At 41.7% G+C, this 13,063-nt stretch overlaps 1 protein-coding gene and 1 long non-coding RNA gene across 4 annotated transcripts in view; both read left to right on the top strand.

Annotated features, from left to right (window-relative positions):
- LOC138292733 (cytochrome P450 2D15-like) overlaps nucleotides 1-13,063 on the top strand; it is a 335,835-nt gene that overhangs the window by 53,526 nt on the left and 269,246 nt on the right. The window lies entirely within an intron of this gene.
- On the top strand, nucleotides 2,610-12,986 carry LOC138292734 (uncharacterized). The gene is made up of 3 exons (XR_011202778.1): nucleotides 2,610-12,100; nucleotides 12,328-12,482; nucleotides 12,594-12,986. It is a non-coding gene; the product is annotated as an uncharacterized lncRNA (long non-coding RNA).

The following is a 13,063-nucleotide window of genomic DNA, read 5'->3' on the forward strand; positions in this document are numbered from 1 at the left end:
GTTCTATTACCCAGAATCCTTTGTAAACCTTCAAATGTGACTAAAAAAACACGTTTTCCTCAAATTTTGGTGACAGAAAGTTCTGGAATCTGAGAGGAGCCACAAATATCCTGGACAGATTTTCTACCACCCAACGTTCCCCTCAGTCTCCCAGTAAAAATGATACCTCACTTGTGTAGGTGGGCCAAGTGCCTGTGACAGAGAAGAGCAAAAAACATGTCGAAATTGAGGGGGAACCAAAGCGGGTCACAAAGGGCATTTGAAAAAAAACATTTTTAGGCTGACAAGTGCAGCAGAATTTTTATTGGTATAGATGAGACAATGCTGGGTGGTAGGAATTTTGTGGATTCCTGCAGATTCCGGAAGGTTCCATCACAAAAATGTGGGAAAAATGTGTGATTTCCAGCAAAGTTGGATGTTTGCAAGGCATTGTGGGTAAGAAAATGGTGCGGGGTGCATGTGAAGCACACCACCCTGGACTCACCCAGATATTTAGTTTTCAGATGTGTCTAGGTCTTTTTCTACATGGCGGCGTCCCAAAGTCCAAAAAGTGCAACCCTCACCACTCCAAGTGGGACGATTTTGACAGTCAGCCACGCTCTCATGGCCCACATGTAAACCCAAAACCCAAAATAATCAAATGTCCTCTTGCTTCCCATGAGATAAGATGTTTTAGTGTGCGGGGGAGAGCTGAAAGACTGTTACCCCCTTCAGTTGGGGTGGGAGAATAACCATGCCCATACTGGTTGGTACCCACCACCACACATTTTTTTAAAATAATTCTCTGGCATCTAGTAGACTTTCTGCCTCCCTGGGGTGTGTATTAGGGGTAATTACCCCATCTGCCCACTGGTGGGCAGAACAACGTTGCCCCATTTATTTGGCCATCCCCCCACCCTCTTATTTTGAAAATAAAATCTTTCCTGGTCTCTGGTGGGCTGTCTGCCCCCCTTGGGGGCAGATGGGCCTCCCAAAAATAGGCCAATCGGCCCCCAAGGGAGGCAGATATGGCAAACAGTAATGTGCCCTCATGGGGAGCGACCCTTGCCCAAGGGGCTGCCCCCTCAAACAAAACACATACACCAATCCCTGGTGCCTAAGTGGTTTCTGCCCCCCTTGGGGGCAGATTGGCCTCATAGAAATAGGCTGATCTGCCCCCAAGGGCGGCACAAATTACCTAGGGGCCGCTCCCCTTATGCATAAGTATAAAAAAAATTCCCTGGTGTCTAGTGGTTTCTGCCCGCTAATAAAAATAGGCCAATCTGCCCCCAAGGGGGGCAGAAATAGCCTAAATACAATTTGTCCCCCAGGGGAGTGACCCTTGCCTAAGGGGTCGCTCCCCATCCATAAAAACCTAAGTAAACAAAAAAAAATATATATCCTTGTTGTCTAGGGGTTTCTGTCCCCTTCTGGGGGCAGATCGGCCTAATTATAATAGGCTGATCTGCACCCAAGGGGGTCAGAAAAGGCCTAAAAATATTTTGCCCCCCTGGGGAGCGGCCCTTGCCTAAAGGGCCACTCCTCTTTGATGTATGCATAGTATAAAAAAATTCCATGGTGTCTACTGGGCATTTCTGCTGCCCGATTGCATTGCGATCAGGCAGCAGAAATGCTTGCAGAGACATAAAAGGTTAGGCCTTTTCTTTCCTTTCATGCCTCTGCGTGCCCCCTCCTCTCGAACGGAAGAGAAATGCTGAGCATTTCTCTTACGCATCGCGTTGTAAGCATGCTTCCAGCGCGATGGGAGGTGACCTCTGATGAGGTCAGCACGCAATTGTGTGCTGACATCATCAGATGTCACTGAGGGGGGGAATCAGGGGGTCGGGGGTGGAAGGGGAAGCGATTCCCGACTGGAGGGTGTGGGAGGGAGGCCCACGCAGGAACCGTGTGCGAGGACGAGACAAGCTCGCCCCAGGCACCCGAGAGGTTAATGAAACTAAAGTGTTGCGTATTAGCGCACAGTCACTTACAGCCAGCACATTTCCCATTGAAATGACCACTAAATTTGCACGTGCAGTTTTACTTATAAAACTATAGTACCCAAAGGATAATGTGTGGAATTTGGTGCATATGTATCATTAGTGCATCACTAAGTAGATTGTCTTGATTTGTTTTGATCCTATTTAAATCTTTGTCTCTGTCACACTTCATAATTACAGAAAATTTTGTTTCATTTTTTATTTCCTAACTGCTGAACGTGGACAGTTCATTACAGGTATTTACATTTTATTGTGTGTTACAAAAATTACATCCTATATACTTTCCTTTTATTCCCTTTACACCAGCAAGGTTGTCGCGTAATTTACATTACTTTTCCTTCTTTAACTGCAAGGTGAGTAGTTTGTTAACAGCAATCCCATGTTAAACAAATAAGCAGCAATGTGTCAGAAGACATAGCCTAACATTTATTTTACCTCTGTCTTTGAAGCGCAGTAAATGTGACAAAATAAATACAGAATTTAGAGACATCTTTAATTATTTCTGGTACTTTTCGCAACCCACCAAAAATCTGCTTGTGCCCCACCAGTCGGTTGTGACCCACAATTTGGGAAACACTGAGTTAATATATTAATTTTAGTTGATAGTTTTTCCTAGTATAATGGTTTTATTTTTCTTTAAAATGTGTAATTTAATTGTCTTTTAATTTATTAGTAATTCATATTATAGTGGTAGTTTGTTGGCTGTGTGAAGGGATTGGATGGGTAAGGTATTTAAATATTGATTGATTTTTTATTCATTTTATGCTGTTTAGATGTAATGATTATTTATTTTTTGTTTATGTATATTTTTGTTTTAATTGAAATATTTATTTTTTTGTAAGTGTATTTATTAATAGTTGTAAAATGTATTTTATATGCATTTTTTGTTTCATTTGTTGGACTTAAGTACTATTTTCATTTTATTATTATTCTATTTAGGTTTCAAATTTAATTGTATTAAGTGTGCAGTTAATTAAAATTGCTACTTAGGTAAAACCTTTAAAATAGAAACTTACAAAGAGATGCTTCGATTAGTGATGATGAATAAAACATGGTGGAAAATGTTGCAAGTTTAAAGTGCCTAGTGCAACAGATTTAACTGTAAGGTAAAAATCAGCTTCAGTCCCGGACTGCATGTTTACGTTAAGAGACAGTGCAGCACTAATTACATGTGCAAAAAATTGTTCAGGGAGCTTGAGTAGCTGCAGGGGTTATAGCATCAGTAGAAGGTTAATTTTCTGGTCATGTTTAGTCAGGTATTTTGTAAGCCTGCAGCTGAGCTGTATGTCCGTTGAGTTAAAACAAGCTATGATTGCAAGCCTACAGCAGCTTATCACTCTCTGATTCCATAATGGTCTTGGAATAGTCCTTTGGTCTTTTATGTTTGCCTCACATGTACCGATTTAGTGGACCAAAGTTTCAGGAGATTTTCTGCAAAGTCGGCAGAGCTCTGTCATGCTGATTCGCTTCAAGGGTAGATGCAGAAGTAATGGTAGGCTTCTCAAGCGATACCTCAGGAACAATGTTTCAGTCTGGGCTTTAATGGCGATGTTATTTGCTTGTACCAGAGTTTAATAAAGGCTCCTTTTTTGGTTAGGCCGAATTCAAGATACAACTGAGCTAGGGACAGTAGGGAGAAAAATTACTTTAAAAAGTGTGATGATGGCTTTATCCAGATAACCCGCATCTCTACCCCTTAAGGCTTCACTTCCATAATTAATAGTTGGAACTAATTTAGCCTGAATTATTTTCAGAAGAGGTAGAAATGTGGAGAATGCTGTGGCTGCTTCAATGTGCTTGAAAGCTGCAGTGAGAGCAAATTATTTCGTCTGCATGAGATCCATGTATTGTTTGTTGGAACCCTGTCTGTCTAGAAACATATCCAGGTACATATATTCTTGAACCTCCTCTACTTTATCCTTGCCCATGTGCTGCTTTTGGGGGCTGTGAAGCGATTCTCCCTGAATCGTTATTTTAGAGTTCTTTAAATTGATCTCCATTGGGTTTATGTCAGAGTATGAGGCTGTAGCCTTCAGGAGCCTGTGGAGGCCGATTTTGGTTCGGCTAAGTATCACTAAGTTGTCGGCGTATATCAGACATGAAAGCAGGGTATTGCCCATCTTAGGGGCATGTGAATTAACCTGTGCTAGGTTGGTAGGCAGGTCAGCTAAGAAGAGATTGAAGAGAGTGGGGCTATCACACACCCTTGCTGTAGCCCTTGATGAGTTGAGATCTTTCTCAATATGTGGATACCACCTCCTAGCTTAATTTGGACCCAGGTGTCAGTATGGAGAAGAACTAAGGCTCTCAGCAGTGGGTTGGGTATTTTTTTTAACTGGCCAACTTAGTCCACAGCTTTCCTCTAGCCACTTGATCAAAAGCAGCCTTGTAATTTATAAAAAGAGAGCCAGAGGGTTGCTTACATGCCCTGTTTTGGTCAAACAGTAAGCATATGGCCAACAGATTTGTTGTTGTGCCCACTTCTTTAGCAAACCCTTTTTGTTTGAATGGAATCATCCTTTTTGTTTGCCTATGATACTGGTTCCTAGAGGAGAAAGCCAGCAAAGTATTTAGGGTCCACATCCAAAAGTGCTATGAGCCGATAGTTCGCAGGGTCAGACTCATTCTCCCCGTTTGTAGATCGGGCGATGGTAGAGCCCTTCCACAAGGAGGGGATGGTGTTTGAAATAATAAGACTTTTGTATACTACTCCAGGTTCCCTGCCCAAAGTGATTTGTCTTTTTTTAAAATAGCTTTAGGAAAGCCATTTGGGCCAGGTGCTCCTTTTCTTCGTCTTTTTAAGATTTGCCACTCGATTATTGCTGCCTGCATGGACAGAGGACTTAAGGTCAAGAGTCCAGTTGAGTTGATGGTAGGGTTGGGAGAGTCATCACTTGATGTTCTGTGAAATTCACCAGGCGTGGTGCTGAGCCTGATTGACGAAAGTGTTTTGAGAGCTATTGATACCAGTTTTCTTCTGAGATGTTAGCTGTGCTTCTTGATTGGGGTAGGTCACTTAGTTAGTTCATTGTCTTCCAAAATTTGTCATGCCTGTTGTTGATTGAGTCTCTTTTTAGATTCCATAAGTGCTTTCTATACACAAGTTTTATATTCAGGGCATTCTCACTAGGAGTATTATGATACGTACAGAGAGCTTGATTTAGGCTTTAACTCCTCTGTTTTCCTATTGACTGCTGGTCGGGTGACTCTGTGAACATTTCTGGAGCCTCCTCCTGTGACTGCCTGATTGTCAACAAATTCTGTTGCAAATCGCTCCCAAGTGATGTGAATGGCACTCATGTTATCCAAAAGGGCTATCAGTAAACATTTAGCTGCTTCCGCTAGATCATGGATTGTGCTCGATGACCATTTAAGTTTCCTAATGTTTACTATATAGTTGCTGCCTTGAATAGTGTCAATTAGTTTGTGGCTGTCCAGGGAAAGGGCAAGGTATAGCTCTTGCAGTAAGTGGTTGCTCTTATCCCTTGGCTTTATTGAGAAACTGGAGACAAAGTGTATGAGTAGAACTGAAAGCACTGTGAAGTCTATTAGGAAGCAAGCTGTATGGTTGTGAAAAGTGAAGGACAGTCGTTATGGAAGCAGCCATTAATTAGTAGTAGGTTCAAGGACTCTAGTTCTCCTATACGCTCTCTGCCTTTTTTGTTGTGCTTGAAGGTGGGATTATGAGCTTGTTCAGGGACCATCCAGAAAGTATTCTGAGCTGCCAATAGCTCCTTGACTTGTGATGACCCCAGTAGGTTCATATCGAAGTCCCCGGAAATAATTATTTCAAAAGGGTGTGACCCAGCTTCCAGGTCTGAAATGTTATTTATCAGACGTTCTTTAGTCAACTGTTTGAATTTCACTTTTGAAGGTATGTAATGTTCATGAAAGCTAAATTGAGACTCCTTGAGCCCCTTTTGTAGAGTAGTTAGAACTGTCTGCAGGCTGCTCCATACTGTCTGTTTCATGTTGTGTTTGCCTTTTAGAGCAGTCTTGATGTAGATTGCTACGCCTCTGCTTTGGCGGAAATGGGTTGTGTCTTTTGTGGCTGGTACTGTGCACATAATAAAGCCTGGGATTACAGGCACTTTTTAAGCCCATGTCTCTTGTAGCATGATTATCTGGAAAGAGAGCCTCATCATCTGCTAGGTTGTCTAACAAACCGTTCCCAATATTCCATGAACAGATTTGAAGCTTTCCTGCCTAATCGGGCAATGCCGATGATATAGGACATATTCATGTGTGTGCTTTTTGGTTGAATCAGGAAAATCCAACTCCAATCGTAGTCTAGCAGTGGCCTTCTGGTGATGCTCATGGGCTGCAAAAGGGTATGAGAGCTGGGGAGCATTGTAGATTTGCTCCATGCGCTCCTCAAAATTGAGCTAGAAGTGTTTATGAGGAATGGTGGACTTCTGATTCATCTTTTGCGTTATTAGGATGTGAAAATATGACAGCTCTTCATTGGATGACATCAATATCCCCCAGCTTTTGAAGGTCACAGCAACACCTAGTACCTATTTTGTAGCTGCAAAAGAAGACTAGGTCACCTTGGTGTTTCATTTGTTCTTTCTGATGTTGGAGCCAGCAATTCAAACCAAGACAGTGTAATCCATGGTCAGGTTACCAGTTTCTGGAATTAGACTTAGTAATCGAAGGATGTTGCCATGGCTGAAAGGGTCAAAATGACATCTTGGTTGGTACTCAAGATACATTAGGACTACGTGGCCTTTTGTTGCGCTGGGGGATGTATTCTAGTGTCAGTGTCATTATTTCCGGTGGCACAAGGCTGCTGAGCCTCAGTTCTAGGAGGAGATGCCCTAGTAACTACTGGGTATTTGAACCTTGCTAAGATAGTTATTGGGTCTAGCTTGATGGTGTCTTGGGCCCTGAATTTTCTTGGTCTGTTTTATATTTGCCCAATACAGGTTTGAAGGTTTGAGTCATTAATGCCTGATCTGTAGCCGAGGTTTGCGCTAGACGAATGATTCCTTTTTTCGTAGCACGGCCTGTTGTGGAGGTGGCCTTCGGTTATAGAGTTAACTTGGTGGCCTGCACTAGGAGGTCTGTCAGCCATGCTTTTTCAGGCGCACCCATCTGAGGTGTTGCGGGGACTAGACTGTCTGCTTAGGTTGCCACCTGGCAACTCTCTCTGCGGGCTCCCATTTCATCCCCTTCTGGAGAGGCAATTTCCTGTAAAGTTGCTGAGTCTGAATTAGTAACTTGATGCGCTGTGTGGTCAGTGAGATTGGTTTTTGTCTCTTGTTACTGTGGTGTATTTCTGCAGTTTTGAGTTGTTGCTTTGATTGCTGAAGAAGGAATAAATGCTCTTTCTCATGCCTGCTTTTTCCCTGTGTTTCCGTGCTTTGCGCTGATTCCTCTACCCTGTGATTTCTGATGTTTGGTTCGAGGTCAGCTGCATTTTTTGGATGGATGTGAATTTAATTTACATTTATTTCAAAATGTAATTTATTGTAACCTATAGCTTGATATTTTTTAATTGACATTTACATTTATTTAAAAAATGTATATAATTTCTTGATTTTTTATTTGTTAAATTTGTTTCTGACAAAATGATTATGAGTTGTAATGGTATATGTGACCTCTCAGTCATTTAACACGTTCCCTACTTTTGCTTGGACTGGAGTGGGAAGAGTACATCTAACCCCTCTGAAGTCCAACACTTTCTCTACAGTTGGTTACACTGAAGTAGGAGTAGTAAATAAGTTCTCAGAAGCCCAACACATTCCTGGTGTTTGTGTACATTGAAATTATAATACTAAATGAAATAAAATGTAATGCATGAAGGTGTAAGACTTTTCCTATTTTTCAAAATCGGTGTTATATTATTATTTTTTCGTATTGGTGGTTAATTGTAGATGGGTTTTTTTTCTTCGATATTTTGTTTTATATGTTCACTTAATTTTTAAAAAATGTATTATTAAGTGTGTGTGTGTGTGTGTGTGTATATATATATATATATACATATATATATATATATTTATATATATTCACTCAAAAAACCAAAGGTTACAGGTATGGTATAGTTAGGTTCTGAATTTACTCGCAGAAAACCAGAGAAGTTCAGGAGTTATAATTAGAGTTATTGCAAGTATCTGTAACTCACGGCCTTAGGTAACTATAACTTGTGCCCCACCCAAAGCAAGTGTGTTTACTCAGCGATTCCATATTGAACAATGATCTGAAATCCTTCTTTAAGGTGAATCCCTGTTTGATCAATTGGAGCACAATCTGTATGTGACTGTGACCAGTGGGTTCTTTCTTATCCTGTTCTTTCGGCCCCGGAGCCCACCTCAGCCCGAGAACCCCATCTCACAGGGCCTGGCCTTAACACATATTGTTTTTTATTGGGGAAGGGGGCTGCGCAGCCCCCGTTTTCTGGCCAATTTCGGGCACCGGGACGCCATCTCCCCGGGCCCAGCCCCAACATGGATTGTTTTTTATTGGTGAGGGTGGGGCAATCTGTCCTGAGTGCCCTGTGGGACTGTGGGAATGGGTGCAATGGGACTGCGAGGGGGCTCAAGACCCCAGCTGTTTCAGCTGGGTCCCATCTCCTGTGGGACAGACAGGGAGCTGCTAAACATGCTGTCAAAGCTCCCGTTAACTCAGCTATGTCCCATGGATGGGCACCCCTGGCACATACCAGAAGCGAGGCCTGGGAGCTGGTGGTCCCCAGGGCCAATATTGGCTTCTTGAGGGGGTTGGGGTGGCCCCCTTCCAACCTTAAACTTTGCCAGGGAAGGTGGTGGTCCCCAGAGCCGAGTTCCGCAAAGGACCTCCTTCATTATCCTACTTCAGCCCCAGGAAGGTGACGATACCAGTGGCTGTGGGGAGTTGGGGGGGCGCTGCGCTCGCCCACCCCCACAATCTTGTTATTTAGCCCCAGGGAAGTGGTTGTCCCCAGGGCTTTGGGGGAGACCTCCCCCATGTAAAACATTTTGTCCTGGGGAGGTGGTAGTCCGCAGGGTGTGGGGGCAGTGCAGCCCTCTGCACATTTTTGTCTAATCACTCCCAGGAGTTGGTGGTCCCTGCGGCTAATATAAGCCTAAGGAGGGGGGCCCTGTCACCCTCTCCTTTCTCAATGGTCCCAGGACCTAGCCCACCAGAGTGGTCAAATAAAACAGCAGGAGACAACCTTTTTTTTTTATATTCCAGATCTGCAGATCTTTTCCGAGATAAAAAAAAAATGCTTTTTAGCCCTGGTGGGGCCTGTCAGAGACCCCTAGACCAAGACTAGGGGCTGAGGATGACCCTATCCTGGTCACTTTTGTCTTTTCAATTTATTTCTGGAACTCGCCTGAAGTCGATTCCCAATATGGCTGCCAGCACTTCCTTGTTGAAATTTTGACAGCCAATTAGATATCAGCATGGGAACAGTTGAATTCATGCTGGATCCGCATCCCTAGATATCTATATTTCTTAATCTCTAATTACTCTAGAACTATTGAACGGAGTGACACAAAATCACAAAAAGCACACTTTCTGGACCAAGAGCTAACTTTCTGCCAAATATGGGAATCCACTTGTAGGATATATACACACACACATATATATATATAGCTAGATGGATAGATAACATTTTTGTATTATTTTATGTTGTGCTGGGAAAGCATGACGGTTCATGTATCTAACTCACTCACACCCAGGTTTAGGAAGAGCACCCACAACTAATGTGAAAATCTTCCCTTTATGGCTTGCGAACTTTCTCTTCAAACCACCTACTCTTGAATATAACACATCTAGGCACAGAAGGCATATGTATTTCAAAATATCTAGGGTCAGATTCTCAAATAAATTCAATAACTCGTAATTTTACATTGACCTTTGAGTGTAGATTTTAGATTATCTGGCATTTAAAAAGGTTCCTGGGAACACTAATGAAAATCTGCGAATTCTCCGGATCTTTTAATGGAAAACTTTAATGAATTCCTATTTATGTTCACTTGAAGCCAGTTATAAAAGTTTACTTTAGCATATCTTGTTATACAGGCAATTTTGCCTACAAAAATAGCTTTCATTCGTGAAATTGCAAATAGTTTCTATTTCTCCACTTGAAAAATAGTTTTCCCTATGGAGACGCCCCCTAATTCTCACTAATTTGAGACGAAGTCCGGGTCCCAGTAGTGACCTGTAAGGGGATGTATTGCAGCCATTGACAGTGCTAAATTTCGGACCGTTTACAGGGGGTAGAAGAGGCTGAGAAAATGTTTAACATTCTCATAATCCTGTATGTGTGCAGTCTTTCCAGGACATCACAGTCCTAAATTGCACACTCCCGCCCATGGGAATAGTTCTGGGGTAATATTTTCTGTGAGTAAATCGATTTATAGACATAAATTCACATTTTATTCAAAGTAAATTTATACATGAAAATGACTACGTGGCTCAGGCCGACAGTAAACAGTTATAATAAAGCTGGTGTAGGTTGCAAAGCCATAGCCCTTCGAATCAGCTAGGTGTAGGCTTAAATGTTTCCAGTTCAGTAGGTCGAATCTGCTACAACCTAACTTTCAACTGTAACATTACTACTAGTAATTTTATGACACTTGGTGGAGACCTGTGCAACGGGGAAACTACGCTGCATGCAGAAGAGAGCTCACCCCATGGAAAGGAATGGGATAATTGCATACACTTAAACTGATTCACACAACTGACTCCCCATTCAGTTCCAAAAACATAAATGCTGCCCACACCGTAGACTTCGGTATTTTCTTTCTCTTTTGTTAAATTCTGTAGTGACCACATTCTGCCTGAAGGATACTGACCTCACGTCTGTAGAGGGAAGAGAAATTTCACTGAGAATGCGACAGCCCCTGTAGTGACGTTTGATGTAAAATAACACAACCAATTATTCTATTCTCGTTCAGTGGAGCTTAGTACGTAGCCTTGTGGCAGGAGGTGACAGACTTGAGGAAGAGACATGCACTGTCGGAAACATTAACAAGAAATGGTAAGATGAGAGGAGGCGGAGAAGGAGAAGTTCTCAAGGATTCAGCTGCCACAACCTTTTCCACGAGAGCCGCCTGGATCCTATCTCCATCTTACCCCCACTCAAGGAGACTGCCGCTCCACAATGCACTCTCAACTGCTACATGCTCTGCCTTTGGAAACAACCTTAATAGCGTGCAAAGTAAGATTTTAACCAGGGCCACAGGAATTGTGCGACAGGGGAAGACCAAATTATGCATCACTCTTTACTAAATTATGTTGAAAGTAAATACAAACTATGCAGAGTAATATGGCACAATTATTAGTTCATTATTTTGTCATCTTTGACATGCTAGTTATTTGTAGACATGTTAACTTTGTGTGGGCAAAGGTTTCACTTCAATCATACCAGTTTAACACACAAATACTGCAATAAGCACCTGAAAGGTGTGCAGCTAACCTTTCTGTAGGGCCTTTAACTATGCAACTACATGTGCAGCCACATTGCTAGTAGAGACTTTTGATGTGTTTAAGGTGGAAACCTATTTTTTTTGCTTCAATCTGCAAATTATGCAGCAGATTGTGGACTATGTGGCACATGCGTACAATGCTGCAGCTGCAGAATTTCATAACGCCAGTGGCCCTGGTTTTAACCCCTTCTCTGTAACTACAAACTGCCTTATAATCTCTGACCCAACTCTGTCCTTCTTCATACCTACATTATTAAGCACACATACCATACAAAGAATTTGATGTTTATATTACATTTCTTTTAATCTTCATGAATTTCATATGTCAATGTCACTTTTTTGAGTAAATTGTTTGCTTCATCTGGGGCTAGAGTAATTCCAAGTGCAACAGGGAAGCACACAAGGCATGTCTTTCAAAGCAACCCAACTACACATATAGGTTTGCCTTCAGTCTAACTGTCTCAGTTCCACACTTTAAGGGATTTCTATAACTTAGTTTCAAATATCCTAGTCCTATTTTTACATTGTGTTTTATTGACTCATAACTGTGCTCAAATATAATTTTGAGATTCATTTTTAACCAGAGTATCCTCATACACATTTGTTTCTTTCCATTGAGGCACTGTGTTGTTGGCCCTGCCACCAATTGCAACAGGGTCATCTTGGTAGCCGCATCTAGGCCCTCTACCATCCATTGGTCAGGTGAGTCTGGGAACATCTGGTCTTTCCATCTATATTCCATCATCATTAATTAACTGACAGTGCTTTCTGTATGTTATTTTTCTATTTCTAAAGTGTTTTCAATAGTGTTTTTATAGTTTTCCATTCAAGTATTAACTTCTAAGTTGCCAGCATTTGTGGCAAGCATCCCTTTTATAGTTTGACATTAAACATGAAATTTACATTTTGTGTTGCTTTTCTCTTTGTAGCTGTTAAATGAGAAGATACGTTTTGAACACCAACTATAAGGAGGCAGTCCAGAAAGGAAACATCTGTTGCTGGAGCTGGAGAATTGAGATTTTAGAGCTGTAATAACTCCATGCATGGATCAGCCGTTACCCTCATATTTTTGTCAGTTATAATGGTACTAACCCTATTAGATATTTTCTCTCATTTTCTAATATTGTAGTCTGTAGAAGTATTGTAACTAAACTCTATTTGATGTATTTCAACTGTTTCTGTCTTATTCTTGCAGGTAAAGGGGACATTGGGTCAGGCAATGATGTTGAATCATCAACAAGGAGAGGCCTGTGGTCAATCAAAAGGGAAAATCCAGTCCTCCTCCAAACAACCATCTCAGCAGCCACTGCTGCACATGAAGAAAAGGAGGAGGAGGTGTGGGGATGATAGAGACAACAATAAAAAAATGCCAATGTCATTATTCAGGGGCAACAAATGCACATAATTCTATAGAGACCTCAACTTATGAAGGACACACAACATAAAAGCTTACTACCTCTGCCCAAAACACCTACACCACTATTACTTCTACCACCGCAGACACCACCCTACCACACTCACTGACTACCATTGTTAATTTAAAAATAGTATGTACCTTTTTTAAGCAAATAAAAGTGTGTAAAGTTTATCTGTGACCACTTGTTTTAGTACCTACGAAAGTGTTATTTATATTATGCTATTCTGTAACATTCTAAATCTTAAGGA

The sequence above is a fragment of the Pleurodeles waltl genome, chromosome 4_2 (assembly GCF_031143425.1).
Source record: "Pleurodeles waltl isolate 20211129_DDA chromosome 4_2, aPleWal1.hap1.20221129, whole genome shotgun sequence".
NCBI lineage: Eukaryota > Metazoa > Chordata > Amphibia > Caudata > Salamandridae > Pleurodeles > Pleurodeles waltl.